Source organism: Jaculus jaculus, chromosome X (genome assembly GCF_020740685.1).
Source record: "Jaculus jaculus isolate mJacJac1 chromosome X, mJacJac1.mat.Y.cur, whole genome shotgun sequence".
NCBI classification, from domain to species: domain Eukaryota; kingdom Metazoa; phylum Chordata; class Mammalia; order Rodentia; family Dipodidae; genus Jaculus; species Jaculus jaculus.
The window spans coordinates 15,623,039-15,639,204 of record NC_059125.1 but is presented as its reverse complement, the minus strand read 5'-3'; the positions used below and the strand labels follow the sequence as shown (position 1 = coordinate 15,639,204).

General features: G+C 38.8%; 1 protein-coding gene across 3 annotated transcripts in view; it reads right to left on the bottom strand.

Annotated features, from left to right (window-relative positions):
* Positions 1 to 16,166, bottom strand: part of Mid1 (midline 1) — a 394,404-nt gene that overhangs the window by 259,552 nt on the left and 118,686 nt on the right. The window contains exon 1 of one of the 3 annotated variants that reach the window (XM_045140325.1): positions 7,824 to 8,096. The exons of 1 other annotated variant lie outside the window; for it this stretch is intronic. The gene's annotated coding sequence lies outside the window, so the exon portion shown is untranslated. Of the gene's footprint in view, positions 1 to 6,921; positions 7,037 to 7,823; positions 8,097 to 16,166 lie in introns of those variants that run through there. One more of the 3 variants, XM_045140327.1, reaches the window with a different exon arrangement.

The window sequence follows — 16,166 nt, the reverse complement described above, 5'->3', positions numbered from 1 at the left end:
TCAGATAGTCTGGGGTGATAATTCCCACTCTGAAACTTTCTTGTTATGAGTTTGGGGAAGTTAATATGCTCTGAAAGCAGAAGGTTCACCTGAAGTGTTTTGCTTACACATAGGTAAGCAGTGGTATATCTGAAGAGGTATCATCTTAAATACAGTAAACCTTTCAGTACTTGGTTAGAAAGCTATTGCATAAGCTTCATAATATTTGAAATTCTCACAAAGAAATCCTACAATTTCAGAGAGTGATTTTTTTCAACAAATAACCATTGAGATTCTATCACTAAGGCAAGTTTCAGGCTATTTGGATAAATATCATATATAAATAATATGAAATTCTATAACATATATAGATAATTGTCTTCAAAATATGCTTTCTTTTGGCCTTGAGGATATTGGCAAAATCTCCTGGTTTGCTTTCCCAGATGGAGACAGATCATGGAATTCTTTCCAAGTGGCATTCAATAACTGCCTTGGCTAAATAGTTTAAGGTGTATGGGAAGTAGGCATCTGGACTAAAAGGCATAAGGCAGGAAATTTATTGTGGCTATGCTATTCTCTGAAACACTACTTCCATTGCAAAGTGGGGCTTTCCTAGCAAGAATTGCAAGCACTTATAAAATGTGAGCCTAACAACTATAGATGATATCTTTTTATTAAATACATAACAATATCCTTTTGGTTAAACAACTCCAAATCATTTTGTTACATAAATTAAAAACAAATTTAAGTTGCAAGACTTCTTGTATTCCTGGTGACCTACTCAGAAAAGACAAAATAAATCACCCTATATTATTATCAGGAGTATCACTTGGTAAGGAGCTTGTTATGGCATAACTACTTTTGATAGAGCCCGCAGACAATGGTTTATAATTTCACATTAAAACTTTTACAAAGATTAGAAGATAGTTTGATGTAGATAAGACTGTAGAATAAAAGATTACATTCATTTTTCTTGGCAAAGGCTATTTTTAAAGGACCACCTACATTGAGTGAAATTCAAATCTTCACACATATCATGCAGCTTCTCCTAACAGCTAGAAAGTAATAACAAAAGTGAAGAGCTATTAGGTCAAGACATCAGAGCCTTTAAAAATGTACATATCATTTTGAGATTCTTGGGGCATATAAAATGTCATTTAATAGGGGTTCTGTTTGGGATATTGAACCCAACCTCCTTGAAACATACACATAGCAGAGTAAGAGACCTTGGGATTCAAATTTCACTCTGCTGGTATCTTTTAGCATTGTCATAGGTATTTGGGGGTGGGGATGAAGTATGAAAAGTGTATAGCATATGAAGTCGTTCAGTGACTGGAGAAAAGTTCATGCATCCCATTACACTGAATTTCTCGTGGTCTTGCCTACTCCTTTGTAGACAAAGACAGGACTCAAACCTGAGATTCATCTAGAGGCCTTAGAATCATTTAGTTTTAAATGATCTAGTTTTTTATGGATGCAGTATGCTTTCCTTTATCCATGTGGATACAATCTTAGAAAGCAAGGAAAGAAAACCTTTTTCTAGCCTTTTCTGTTTAAGTTCTGTCTACTGCTCAATGTCAATGTTGTGTTTTATCATGGCTCACACTCTCCTGATGGCCAGATGTCTATAAGATTTTTCATCAGGGCTGGAGAGATGGCTTAGTGGTTAAGTGCTTGCCTGTGAAGCCTAAGGACCCTGGTTTGAGGCTCCATTCCCCACGACCCACGTTAGCCAGATGCACAAGGGGGTGCATGCATCTGGAGTTCGTTTGCAGTGGCTGGAGGCCCTGGCATGCTCATTCTCTCTATATATCTGCCTCTTTCTCTCTGTAATTCTCAAATAAATAAATTAAAATAAACAAAAAATTTAAGATATTTCATCAGAAAAAAACTCGCAGTTCAACATGACAGCAATAATTGCTATTCCTGTGCCTCCACCTTGGAAATGTGCAGATAGTTCAAGAAGGAGAAATTCCATAAAACTATAATTGGTAGTTTAACAAGGCAATAGAGCATAAGAATTAAAACCAAGGTCACTGGAACCAGAACAAATGATTGGAAGCCCCTTCTATCCTTGAAAATTTTGTGACTTTCTTTTTTTTAATTTATTTTTGTTTATTTGAGAGCCACAGGCATAGAGAGAAAGTGGCAGGTGGATAGAGAGAGAATGGGCATGCCAGGTCCTCCAGCAACTGCCAACGAACTCCAGATGCATGTGTAATCTTGTGCATCTGGATTACATGGGTCCTGGAGAATTGAGCCTCGAACCGGGGTCCTTAGGCTTCACAGGCAAGCACTTCACCACTAAGCCATCTCTCCAGCCCCAACTTCCTTCATTTAAAATGTGAAAATAAAGATACAAGTACTTACCCAACAGATTTGGTATGAAGAGTTGTTATAATTTGCTTGGAATGTCATCAAACACTGAATAAACATGAGTTGTCAATATTTTTTTTTTATTTTCAGTATCTTCTTAGGTTTGTTTTGAGCTCTATAAGGAAATAGAGTTTATGTGCTCAGCTCTTAGAGAAGCATGCACATGGTTTTTCAGTCAATGGGACTTCCTGCCTCCTTCCTTCCCTATTATCCAACAGAATTATCCATGCTACAATTTTCTTCTGCTCAGTTGTTCTGCCAAAGCACTCTCTTCTATATCTCTCAAATTCTTTTTTTTTTAAAAAAAATTTATTTATTTATTTGAGAGTGACAGACACAGAGAGAAAGACAGATAGAGGGAGAGAAAGAGAGAACGGGTGTGCCAGGGCTTCCAGCCTCTGCAAACGAACTCCAGACGCGTGCACCCCCTTGTGCATCAGGCTAACGTGGGACCTGGGGAACCGAGCCTCGAACCAGGGTCCTTAGGCTTCACAGGCAAGCGCTTAACTGCTAAGCCATCTCTCCAGCCCTCTCTCAAATTCTTCATGGCCCTCTCTCCTGCAAATTCTGATTTCTGTCCTGCACTCTAGAAGGCATACTAGGTGGCTGATCTCCATCTCTATATGGCTCTCTCCATGAAATTTCTGATATGGAAGGAGGGTAATTTCACTTCTTGAAATGCTTCACTTGAAATGTTTCCATGGCTTCCCCTGTCTAGAAGATCATGGAAAAAAAAAATCCTTAGTAACTACTTTAAAAATGAATGGTAGACATAGAAAGATGGCTCAGCGGTTAAGGTGCTTGTCTGCAAAGCCTAATAACCTAAATTCTGTTCCCAGTACCCACAAAAAACCAGATGCACAAGATGGCACATATGTCTGGAGTTCATATGCAGTGGCTATAGGCCCTGGTGTGCCCATTCACTCTCTTTTTCTCAGGTGCGGTGGCATACACTTTTAATCCCAGCACACGGGATACTGAAGTAGGAGGATAATTGTGAGTTCAAAGCCAGCCAGCCTGAGTCTAATTCCAGGTTAGCCTGAGTTACAGCAAGAACCTACCTGGAAAAACAAAGAAAAAATACTTGGTAGTCAAAATAATACCTCTTCTAATGCCCAAATCTTTGATGCTGAAATGGGACCTTTGTCTCAGTATACCTGTGGGCTCAATGTAATCATAGGGCCCTTATAATGGAAAGAGGTAGGTAGAAGCATTATAATCAGAGAAAGTGTTATGATGTGATGATTCAGAGTAAAAATGATGCAGGAACAGGCATCGAGGAGTGCTAGTGGCTTTGAGAAGCTGAGAAATTGGGGAATGAATTCTATTTTGGAGCTTCTCAAAGGAATGCTGCTATGCTCATATCTCACCTTGATTTTAGATGAATTAAACTTCCTGGAATATAATAAATTTATGATTTTAATTTTTAAAAGAAATTTGTGGTGGATTCGTTTCAGATATGGGAAATGAATCCACAAAACAATCAAGGAGTCTTGGCTAAGTAAAAATGTTCAGGTTAATGAGTAATGATATTAATGAATATACCAGATTAATGTATTGGTACCTTTAGTAATTTTTGTTGTTGTAAAGGTGTGGCACAATTTTGTTTCCCTCAACTAGTAACTTCAGATGGGAACAGGGGATGAATTTTTCTGGCTTCCACAACTCCATCCTTTCCTCTGTTCACTCTAGGTAGGGTTCCACTCTAGCCCAGGCTGACCTGGAATTCACTATGTAGTCTCAGGGTGGCCTCAAACTCATGGTGATCCTTCTACCTCTGCCTCCAGAGTGCTGGGATTAAAGGCGTGCACCACCACACCTGGCTGTCCTCTGTTCACATTTTGAGGTCGACTTCTGTACAGAGTAGACATACATGTATCCCAGAATGCACATGGACTGGGGCCTTCCAGTGTATATCAGGCACCTGTGGCCAAAATCCAAGCCAACTTGATAGCTCATTTCTCCTAACAGAGTAAACTTAAAATGTTATAACTCACATGTCAGTTTAATATGTTGTTTCTACTTTGACATTTTCTAGAGCAGTTTTTCTTTGAGACAGAGTTTCAATCTGTAGCTCAGGCTGTCCTGGAACTGAGTGTATAGACTAGGCTAGCCTTGAACTCAATCACCCTACCTTTAGACTCTTGTCCATAAATACACATGCTTGCTCAGAAAGGAAGTCAGGGAATAGAATGGGAAGTAACTGTCAAGGGAGAGTGTCTGGAAGCATTAAGATAAGTCATGGAGATTTATCAACTAATAGATAATCTGGAAGGCACGACCCAAGTAGTGACAGAACAGTAGAGACATGGGCTCAAAAGTGGCTTGGTGGAATGGGGTACATTCTTAAGTCATCAGGGTCTCTGTTCTCTTGTCTTTAAAATGTCATAATAGCTATTTTTCAGTGTTGTGGAGAAAAATAGTAATGTTTGTAATGGGGTCAAGGTAGTTTCTAGTACATAGCTGATTCAAGAAGCATTTAGAATTTCCCATGTTTCCTTTTCCTTTTAGTTATAATTATAAATTATATATATACATATATATGATTGAGATACATTGTAACATCTAACAAATGCATGTAATAAGAAACTTAACATATCAAAGAGAAAACTGAGAAGGAACAACAATTTATACCTATAAATAGGAAGTTTGCCAAAACATTTTGGTTTGTTTCTCTCGAACACGAACCATGACCAGATTAGTCCAGGAGAAAGCTTTTTTCTTTCTTTCTTTTTTTTTTTTTTTCCCTGTGGTAGGTTTTCACTCTAGTCCAGGCTGACCTGGAATTCATTATGTAGTCACAGGGTGGCCTTGAACTCATGGCAATCTTCCTCTCTTTGTTGGGATTAAAGGCATGTGCCACCACGCCCAGCAAGAAAGTTTTCTTTTGAATTATTTTACTACTCAGCAATAAGAATGACACACAGAAGGCCCCATGCAATGGGAGAGGGCTATTGATTAACTCAGCTTCCAGGTTCTAAGTAGCCAGTAACAGATTTTAACGCATCAATAATTCAGAAGAATTAGCATTTTCTGTTGTTTCAAAAAACACTTTTGCAATTGAGCCCCATGAACAGGGAAACAATTATTAGAATAGCAAGAGGTGATCTTTCTGCATGACTACCTCTGCACCTAACGCCCCACTTAAGTCAAGTCTTCATGTCTCACAGACAAACCTAGGCTGCCTTAGTGACATCCGGCACTCAATACAAATATGCCAAGTGAATAAAAATCTCAGAAGGCAGCAGAGAAAAATGAGCAGTGAAGCATTTTAAAATATCAATGTGGAAAGAAAATCAATTCTAATAAGCTCCATGCTCTCAGGTTGAAATATGATGAAGGTAAGTAGTCTTTGAACATAGAATAAATATCTGGCAGAGCACAGTGAATGGCATCGATCAAAGCCTGCAAACAGCCCAGACATCCTCACTGTCTGCAGAGAAGTTCATTACCCATTATCTCATGTACAGTTTCCCCCAATTAAGTACTAGCATGCTGTAAACAACTAAAGGTAGAGCATAAAACCATTTGGTTCAATTCATATTTTCATTTGATAGAAGTGTTCAAAACTGAAATTGTAGGGAAACTGACTTAATTTTTGGCAAAAGATACTTTTTGCAAATAATTCATTGTAAAGACAGACATTTGTAGGTTTTCCCATTTCATGTGTGTGTTAATCAGTTTATTTAGTTTTATATATATATTTGGTTATATATATATATATATATATATATATATATATATATTTGGTTATATACCTATAACTATACATTTATAGACTTTGACAGTCATTTTTTACTCTATATGGTTATATACTTTCAAAACATTTTGAATGTTATTAATTAAATGAATAATACACATTTGCAAATTTTAAACATTCTAATAACTAGGTCAATTCTGAAGGAGCTGTATACTTCCTACTTCTTCTGTCCTTAAGGTTAGGGTCTTTATTTCTTCTTTCCATTGCACATACTATGTATTACCAAATGAAGAATATAAAGGTCTTCAGAGCAAACTCCAAATTCAATTTTCCTCACTTTTGTGGAAGGCTTCCCCTGTTCTCACACTGCCTAAAACTTATTCATGGGACCACTTCAGTCAGTAGCCATGGTTCTGGCGCACACAGCCCTAGTTACAATCTCGTAAAAACATATAGAGGGAAAGTACATTCTCACAGATGACTGACCATTTTCTAAAAGATCAGATATTTCCCCCCATAACATAGAGTTGAACCCTACATCGGTCAAGATTATAGAAATGCTTTAAGATGTGGGTATGCTATAGCTATATGCATACATTCTAGGACCAGGCCCGACATCTTCCTGGGCATACATTTTGTTTCCATCAATACTCCAAAGTGAAGCCAACCAAATTTGGGAAAAGTAAAATTGTTCTATGGCCATCAGTCCTTTGTACAAAAATCAGCTCCTTTCCCATACACTGGACAGAGACAATGCAGGGTAGCCCGAGAATCACTACCCAACTTCCATTCCTTCAAACCCAGGCACTTCAAAAGACAACTGCCATACCATCCCAGAGTAGTGGTGGTGGTGGGGGGGATCTTACCAGTTTCTCCAACGTCCGGGGATATTCAGAATCACTTGACTGAGTGGACTAGTACAGCTGAAGTTCTCCTTCCCTCTGTTTGCTTTCTCCCCAGCAACCTCTCCCAGGATTTTCCTCACAAAGCACTCTCCTATGCTCTAATCCGCTCACAAGGAAAAGCGGCACACACACCCAATGACTTCTGCAGCAGCCACTCTCCTCCGGAGCTCGAAGGGGGGGTCAAGCAAATCCAGTGCGCGCTCCTAATTCCTGCCAAGACAACTCTCAGAGAGGCCTCGAACCCAGCCCTTTGCGTCCCTCAGCGACCGGAACAGTGAGAGCAAGCACCAGAATATGCGGGCTATCTCTTAGGGATGCAAAGGGAATGTCTCAGCTTCCAACTTCCTGTGAATTTTATAGTCCTGATCCTCCCTTCCTAACCTGAATGCTCTTCAGCGAGTTATGTAGCACACCGCTACCCTGTTAGAAGCTGTCCACATTGATCTGGACATTTTTTTTTAAAGACAACTCTAGTAACGCATAACAGTTGCTTGTTTATAATTCATCTGAGGGAAGGAAATAAGCTGAAAAGCTGGAAAAGTCGAATTTCAAGCAAGGAAATGTGTATCAATCTGCATTCTCAAAGCCACTGAGGATTAGTTTTACAAAAATTCACTTTTCAGAATATCAAAGAAAAGCAAATTGCTAATGTGTAAGGCATAGCTATATATATATTTTTTTAAGATTCAAAGTTTACCTTGTATACCTAGGAAAGGAGCCGCAGTTCCATTATACAATCTGATTCATACCTTAGAAATTCAACTCCCCCTCAAACTTAAGAGAATTATATATTACATGGATGGCTAGGCCAGAGTTGACCCCACCCCCCGGTTCCAATCCAATTTTTAAAATATAAGACTTACCCTTTTACTATGTCATTTAAAATCCCGCTGCAAATGATCCACGGAGGAGACAAGCAGATGGCACAGCTCTACATTTCTCCTGGAAGGCTGATTGCCATGGAGTCATTATTTGCAAGGAGCCGCGCTGCGCTGGTGCCTGTGCTGGGAGCGCGCCACTGGGCCTTTGAAACAAAATGAATCGCCTTCCCACCACCAGCTCTACTACATACAGACACTTCAGAATGCCCAAACTGGGGCATGCTGCCTCTTTCTGCAGTGACCCCCGCATAGAATCAGAGGTGACGGTTTAATGGATGAGTTTCCCAAGAGACAAAGCAATCTGTGACATCATAGTACTGGCTGCACCCCCAACCCAGGCCCCTATCCTGCTTCTCCTCCTTGAAAAATAAAGTCCTTTGCTTGGTGACAATGCCAACTCCCCAGCAAACATGAGCCTGGGATGCCCAGCTAGTGCTGTTATTCATCTGTCCTTAATTTTTCAGCTTTATGATTCTCCTTTGCTGGGGAAATGGAAGTGGGATGAAATATGAGTGGCGTAGGAAGAGAATTCCGACAAAACAAAATCACAGAAAAGTTTGTACACTGTATGAAGAATACTTGCCTGCAAACAGAGTTTCTAATGTTTTTCTGTGACATTTAAGACATGTTACAATACAGATATGTTAGCAGCTGCAACGATAAAGTACTTGTATAAAGACTTTCAGAGTCATTGAAACTCATTGAATATCATGTTCTTTTTCTTGATTATAAAAGATTCTCCTGGCTGGGCAAGGTAACACACCTATAATTTCAGAACTTGGGAGTTACAGGCAAGAAGAAGAGGAATTCAAAGTCAGCTTGCATTAGAGCTACATGCATAGATAATTCAATGCCAGCTTGGGCTACATAAGACCCTGTCTCAAAGACAAAAAAAAAAAAAAAAAAAAAAACTCAGACATATTTCTGCTGAAAATCTATCTCAGTTGTGGTAAAAAGCATTTGGCTACCATGAGTGAAGTTTCGGGTGCAACTGAAAGGAAGGAAGGAAGGAAGGAAGGAAGGAAGGAAGGAAGGAAGGAAGGAAGGAAGGAAGGAAGGAAGGAAGGAAGGAAGGAAGGAAGGGAAAAGAGAGGAGGGAGAGTAACAGAGGAAAGAAATGAATGAAAGGTGGGTCTCTGTTTCAGGTTGGAAGTTGGGGTCTAATAGACTACTGCTGACAAGAAGGGGATTTGACAATCTGGAACAAATTTATAGATATGTGCACTTTTGTGCTAGCAATCCTATGCTTAGGTATCTGTTCTACACAATTGTCAAGGCATACATAAAATGTCATATGCTCAAATAACAAAATGAAAGCCACCAAAATGCCCAGTAGTAAAGTAACTGATCTGTGGCACATCTACATAGTAACATACAGTAGGGCTGCAAAAAGGAATGTCACATCTATATGTACCAACCTGCCTGAAAACCAGGAGCTTGCCATGAAGGGGCTGGAGCTAAAGAAAACCAGGAAAGCACTCATATAAATGGCAGATTGTCATGGCTGCTGAGGTGCTATGGCAGCAGAGATGAGTAATTCCAATGGTGGATCAGGCGGTGCAGAACTGAAAGTGGTTACCATTTGGCCTTTACATAAAAAATTTGTAGGGCTGGAGAGATGGCTTAGCGGTTAAGCGCTTGCCTGTGAAGCCTAAGGACCCCGGTTCGAGGCTCGGTTCTCCAGGTTCCACGTTAGCCAGATGCACAAGGGGGCGCACGCGTCTGGAGTTCATTTGCAGAGGCTGGAAGCCCTGGCGCGCCCATTCTCTCTCTCCTCTGTCTTTCTCTCTATGTCCGTCGCTCTCAAATAAATAAATAAAAAATTTTAAAAATAAAAAAAAATTGTACTCTGGTTGTTATATTTTTAGCATAATACAAATGAGAAGAAGATGGGAGCAGCTTCTCTGTTTTCTATTTTAAAAGGGTTCAAGTTGAGTCCTTTTTGGTGTTCAAGTTCTGGCTGTCTCTGTCTTGTGCCTTTTCTTAGACTTACTTTCTTCATCAATAAAATGATGAAAACAATGCCAACACCTTTCTTTTGTTCTGAAGATTAAATAAAGCAATGAACACATCTGGGCAAGCACCTTTGTAAACTTCTACATCCACTCTAGATATTAGTATTGTTAATATGGTTACATGAGATGATGATAGTTAACATACAATTAGGAAAGACCATTGTCATTAGAATAATCATGGCACTTAAAATAATTGCAGCACTATGGCTTGGCGTGGTGGCACACATCTTTAATCCCAGCACTTGGGAGGCAGAGGTAGGAGGATTGCTGTGAGTTCAAGGCCGCCCTGAGACTACATAGTGAATCTCAGGTCAGCCTGAAATACAGTGAGACCTTACCTCGAAAAAAAAAATGCAGCACTTAAGACAAAAATATTGCCTTTCAATTTTTCTCTAACATTCCATTCCTGGATAATGATTTTATCAGGTATGGCCACATGTTAATTTTTTGTCCTTGGCTGTTCTCCACAATCTAGTGTGGCTGGCAATTGCAACTGGTCATATGACAGTGTTGATTGTCAAATTCCTACTCCAGACAGTGTCTTCATATTGCAGCAGAATTATTTGGTTTTCAGAAAGATCATGAACAATTTATAGACTTGAAGATATCTTTAAGTTTTAGCAGTTAAAATGTGTCAAGTTATTATACTGTGAAAAGTTGTGTGTTAAATGACAAAATATATGGATTTGTATGGATTGGAAAGTTAACACGATTTAGAGTCACCTAAGTCTGAGGAGCCAAGGCTCTGGAAATGTCTGTAAGGGACCCACCTTAACTGTGGGCAGCATGTTTCTGTTGGCAGGGGTCTCTAGCTGAATAAAAAGGAGAGAGCAAGAGAAGAACCCATATTCACCACTCTCTGATTCCTGACTGGATACGTGACCAGCTGATTCATTATTTCTCTGCCACCATGGACTACAGGCCCAAGCTATGAACCCAAATTAGCCTTTCCTCCTTTCCTTCACTTCCTTCTTCCTTCATTCCTTTGATATTGTCAGGTATTTTCTCATGACAATAAAAATAGCTAATGCACCAGTGAGTTTGGAACCACTCTGAAGATTTTGTGAGACAAAAATGAAATCAAACATAAATAAGACTGTCACCTTGAAAATTCACATTTGCATGATTCCTTTTGTGTCAGTCAAAATACTTGAATGTATCATCTTAGAAGTGTACATTAGACCCTCTTTTTCATAATAGTTTTCTATACTAAGTTATCTTTCACCTTAAGTCATTGAGTTTGCAAAACTGTTAAAGGTATATATGTATTTTTTGTTTTCTTTCCTTTTTTTGAGACAGGGTCTCATTCTGTAGCCCACATTGACTTCAAACATACTACCCTCCTGCTTCAGCCTCCTCAGTGTCAGGATTTTAGGTATGCATTACCACATCTACATTAGGTATAATCATTTCTGAACCACATATTATTTGTAGACTGTATAAGCACATCAAATTGATTTGTCAAGACTAAAATTAAGGTTCTTTAAAATTTGCATATCTTTTGGTCTGCATTTCTACTTCTAGGGAACTAATATTGTGAAAAGGATGTTTCACATACTATTGTGTTATATAAAGTATATATGTGATGTTTTGTGCTTGCAAAGCAACAATGAGAGCCATAGAAAGTACTTAGCAATAATATACATGTGTTAGGGTCATTCAGAGGCATGTGGCTGATTATATTGTTCACAGCTGTGTAAAAAATACCACCTATCACTTAATGACTTTAAACAAACCATATATGTTTTGCTCATAAATCCATGATTTTGGAAATGTTCTTTGGGCATACCTGTTTTTGTTCTATTTGTCATTGGCTACTGTCTTTTGAAGGCTAGACCTTGCAGTTATCTGAATAATTGAGTGACAGTTGATTCTGGCTTTTGCCTGAGACCTCATCTATAGCTGTCAGCTAGAGTAGCTATAACTAGTCTCGCCATGTGATTTGGCCATTCTCACAGTGTGCTTGTTGGGTTTCAAGGGTAGGAGTCCCTTGAGAGGGACTATGCAGAAAATACATCATCTTTTGTAATCTTTCTTAGAAGTCATCTCTTGTCACACTTTCAGATTGAGATAGTCTCCGAAGTCCAAGGTAAGGGGCCATAAATTCTACCAGTTGATGGGAAGTGGCCAGGTTCAGAATGGGGTGCTTGCTGCTATTATTTTGGAAAGGGCATTCCTCATTTACACAGCCATTGAAATGATATAGCATGCCAGGGTACGGTAACATGCCAGAGGCTGAGATAGGAGAATTGTCATGAGCTCAAGGCCAATTTAAGTTCTAACTCAACCTGGCCTCCATAACAAGACCTCTCAGAAACAGTAAAGCAAAATGATATGGTAGATCTAAATTTGGTGACACCAAAGACACCAAATGACAGAAAATGCTGAGGTGACACATTAGGTGATATGCCCTAGAAATGCCCCTGACTCTTAAAAGACACTCAATAAAAAATATTGAGTATATGTTTTATGTTTGTGTCCATATTGAAACATAATGTGAGGAAATTCATCAAAATGATAATATTGGTAATAGTGCTATGAAGGGATTGTAGTTGACTTTCCCAAATACAGCAAATTTACAATATTCTTATAATGAACATGCAAAGAAAATTAAATGATTTTTTGGTATTTTTATTTATTTATTTGAGAGTGACAGACAGCGAGAGAAAGAGGCAGAGAGAGAGAAAGAGAGAGAGAGAGAGAGAAAGAGAGAGAGAATGGGCATGCCAGGGCCTCCAGCCACTGCAAAAGAACTCCAGATGTGTGCGCCCCCTTGTGCATCTGGCTAACGTGGGACCTGGGGAACTGAGCCTCGAACCAGGGTCCTTAGGCTTCACAGGCAAGCGCTTAACTGCTAAGCCATCTCTCGAGCCCAGTTAAACGATTTTTAAAATCAACCTCAAAGGACAATAATTTTAGTTGATTGTCAAAAAGGTTGACCTAATTTTTGGGAGATAATTGAAAGCTAATTAGAAAGCTCCCTTGCAAAGCACATTTTCTCCCCCCCCCTACTTGTTACAGGAATTTTATTGTTCAGTTACCAATAAGCATTCGATTGGTACTGAATATCTAAATGATTTGAGACATTTAAAAATATGAACTTCCTTCTTTTTCTTTGTAATAACAAAGGAGAACTAGCAATATAAAATGAAATTTAGAAAATTAAAATATATGAAGCATGAGTGGTCATGCTCACTACTAATCTCAACACTTGAGAGGCTGGGACAGAAGGAACAGGGGTTTGAGGACAGAGTGGGTTATATGGAGAAGTTGCCTCAAAAATAATAAGTAAATAAATACATATATCATTAAGGCAATTTTTGTTCAAACTGGTCATTTGTTCTTAGGTGAGGAAAATAATAAAAAGGAATGCACATTTTACTCAGTGCATTAGTAAAGCACTGTAATCCTACAGAACCTAGCAATCAGAAAAGAAGTGTGTGTTTGGAAAATGTATTATGTTGCACTGTCATCATTTCCCCAAACATTAATATTTTGAAAACATGACAAGTATGGAAACAAACTTATTACCATTGAAAGTGTTGTCTAGCCAAGATGTTAGAGGTGATATCTGGGCAAATTTTTGTGTGTACGAATACATTGTGTCCAGAAAGTAGTCCCTGGAAAGGGAATTTCCTTGAGGCATTAGTTAGAAGGAATTGAAGAAACAATTCTGAACAACAAAACTCAATTTTTAGATGATAGAAAGAATATATTTTAACTGAACACATAAGCCAGCATAACAGTAATCAGCTTTTGAACAGATTTTCATCCCATATTCATTTGTAGTTATTTTCGTGTCTCTGATTTCCAAACCAACTATCTCAGAATTTAGGATAAAGTCTTCCTTATCCCAGTCCTGATTCTCTAAAAACAAAAAGAGCTTTGCTTCAAATGTTTCTATCAGCTTCATTTAAAAATATACATTTATTTGAGAGAGAAAGAAGAAGAGAGAGGGACAGAGAGAGAGAAAGAACAGGTGTGCCAGGGCCTGTAACCACTGCAAATGAACTCCAGACACATGTGCTACTTTGTGCATCTGGATTTATGTGGGTACTGGGGAGCTGAACCCTTAGTTCTTAGGCTTTTCAGGCAAGCATCCTCTCCCCTGGGCCATCTTTTCAGCCCCTGTTTCTAACAACTTCTAATGGAAGAATCCTTAATATCCCAAATGAACATAGTTCCTCTTGTTCTGGGAGCAAGGAACTCTGTGTTCCTCTGGATTTCAAATTTCTCTCATGATTCACTTCAAATACATTTACATACATGTGAACACACACACACACACACACACACACACACAGAGCTTGATTCATGAAAGGGTGAATTATTAGCTTATGAGTTTAATCTCAAAAGCAGACACTTATGATGTAGCATGTGCTTTTGGTAGTGTTGACTACTTAGGTCCAGTCATTATGGAAGGCCAGATGATGTGCTTAAGAGAAGGAACTCCACTGCAGCTTTCTCAAAGGTTCTTTTTGGTTTGTAAATTTATTGCTTAGTTGTACATACTCCATGTAGAAAATGTTGATATTAAAATATCTCAGCATAGAAATCATGCATTATAGGGATTAGGGAGATGGCTCTGTGTATAAAGCTCTTACCACTCAAGTTGGTGTATCTGGTTTTCTCCCCATGCCACATGTAAAAAGCTGGAAGCCATGGCATCCCATAGTGTTGAGAAATTTCCTGGAAGCCTGTGGCTAGTACAGCAAAGAACCATACAGATAGAATTCAGAGCAAGAAACCGTGCCTCAAATGAAGTGAAAGTTGTCCTCTGAATTCCACTTGCACACTGTATGACAAGCATGCCTCCACACACTAAAAATTCAAGCATTATTAAAAAAATGAATTGATAATCATTATTATCATCTTTATACATCTATGGGTAAGCAGGCAAGTAAAGATAAAATGTAATAAGTTCTATTCATAGCAAAACTGTTTACATGTATATACCTATATAGGTATATATATATATATATACAGTGTGTGTGTGTATTATATGCACATGTGTGTGCAGATGCATATGTCCCATGCTAGTGCATGAGGAGGCCAGAGAACTTCAGATGTTCTCTATCTCTCTTCTTTTTCTTTGTTTCTTTGAAACAGAATCTCAGAAGAATTGTGGGTTTAAGGCAGAATGAGGAGTTTAGGGAAAACATGTCATGTCATGTCATGTCATAAAATAAAATAAAATGGATGGGCTCAAAGTTCAATACTGAAAAAAGAAAGTGAATGTTAGTTACAATAAGAGTCCTTCATCTTTTTTTAAAAAATTTTATTTATTTATTTATTTGAAAGTGACAGACACAGAGAGAAAGACAGATAGAGGGAGAGAGAGAGAATGGGCGCGCCAGGGCTTCCAGCCTCTGCAAACGAACTCCAGACGCGTGCGCCCCCTTGTGCATCTGGCTAACGTGGGACCTGGGGAACCAAGCCTCGAACCGGGGTCCTTAGGCTTCACAGGCAAGCGCTTAACTGCTAAGCCATCTCTCCAGCCCAAGAGTCCTTCATCTTGAATGACTTTTAGTAAATATATCAAGTTGTACAAATGTGAGCAAAATTACTGTTTAGAATATTACCATTACCCCAACAATATCCCTCATACATCTAGTCACTGTCTACCCCTTCCTACCCTTACCCTTAGATTTGCCCCGATAAATTTTTCTTCTAGATATTTCATATTAATGGGATTGTACATTACATGATGTTTTGTGGTGGTCTTTCTTAACTTAATAAACTGTTATTGACCTTTATCCACGTGGCAATACTTTCTATTCATTGCTGAATAATATTCTCTTATATAGATGTGCCTCAATATATCTTGTCTTTTTCAGCTATATTTTCTATCATGAATATTTCATGTTATTAATTTTTATGCCAGTCTTCATTTTAATGGCCATGCTCATTCCTTATAGTATAATGTATCAGTCCTTTTATCTATTGTCTGTTCTATGTCTTACCATAAGAGATACTCTATTATTACAGGTTGGATTCTCTGGCAACAGATGCTACAAGGGGATTTGGGATGCATGCATCGAATGTTGGGGATATACAGCTGTGAAAAATTGAGCAGAAACCAGGAAGAAACTCAGACAAACTTAGAGGGTGCTTAGAACCAGTATTATAGAACAGAATTGTTGGCTACTGGATAAAAGTAGGCCTTGCCTCTCCCCAGATACATGCCACTCAAGGGAGATTCAACTGTGCATCCCCTAGGAGTAAGGTGTAGCCCACTCCTGGAGTAGGATAGAGAGCAGATATTTCTCTGGTAAGGGAGCTGGGCAATAGCATATCCCTGTGCTCATAG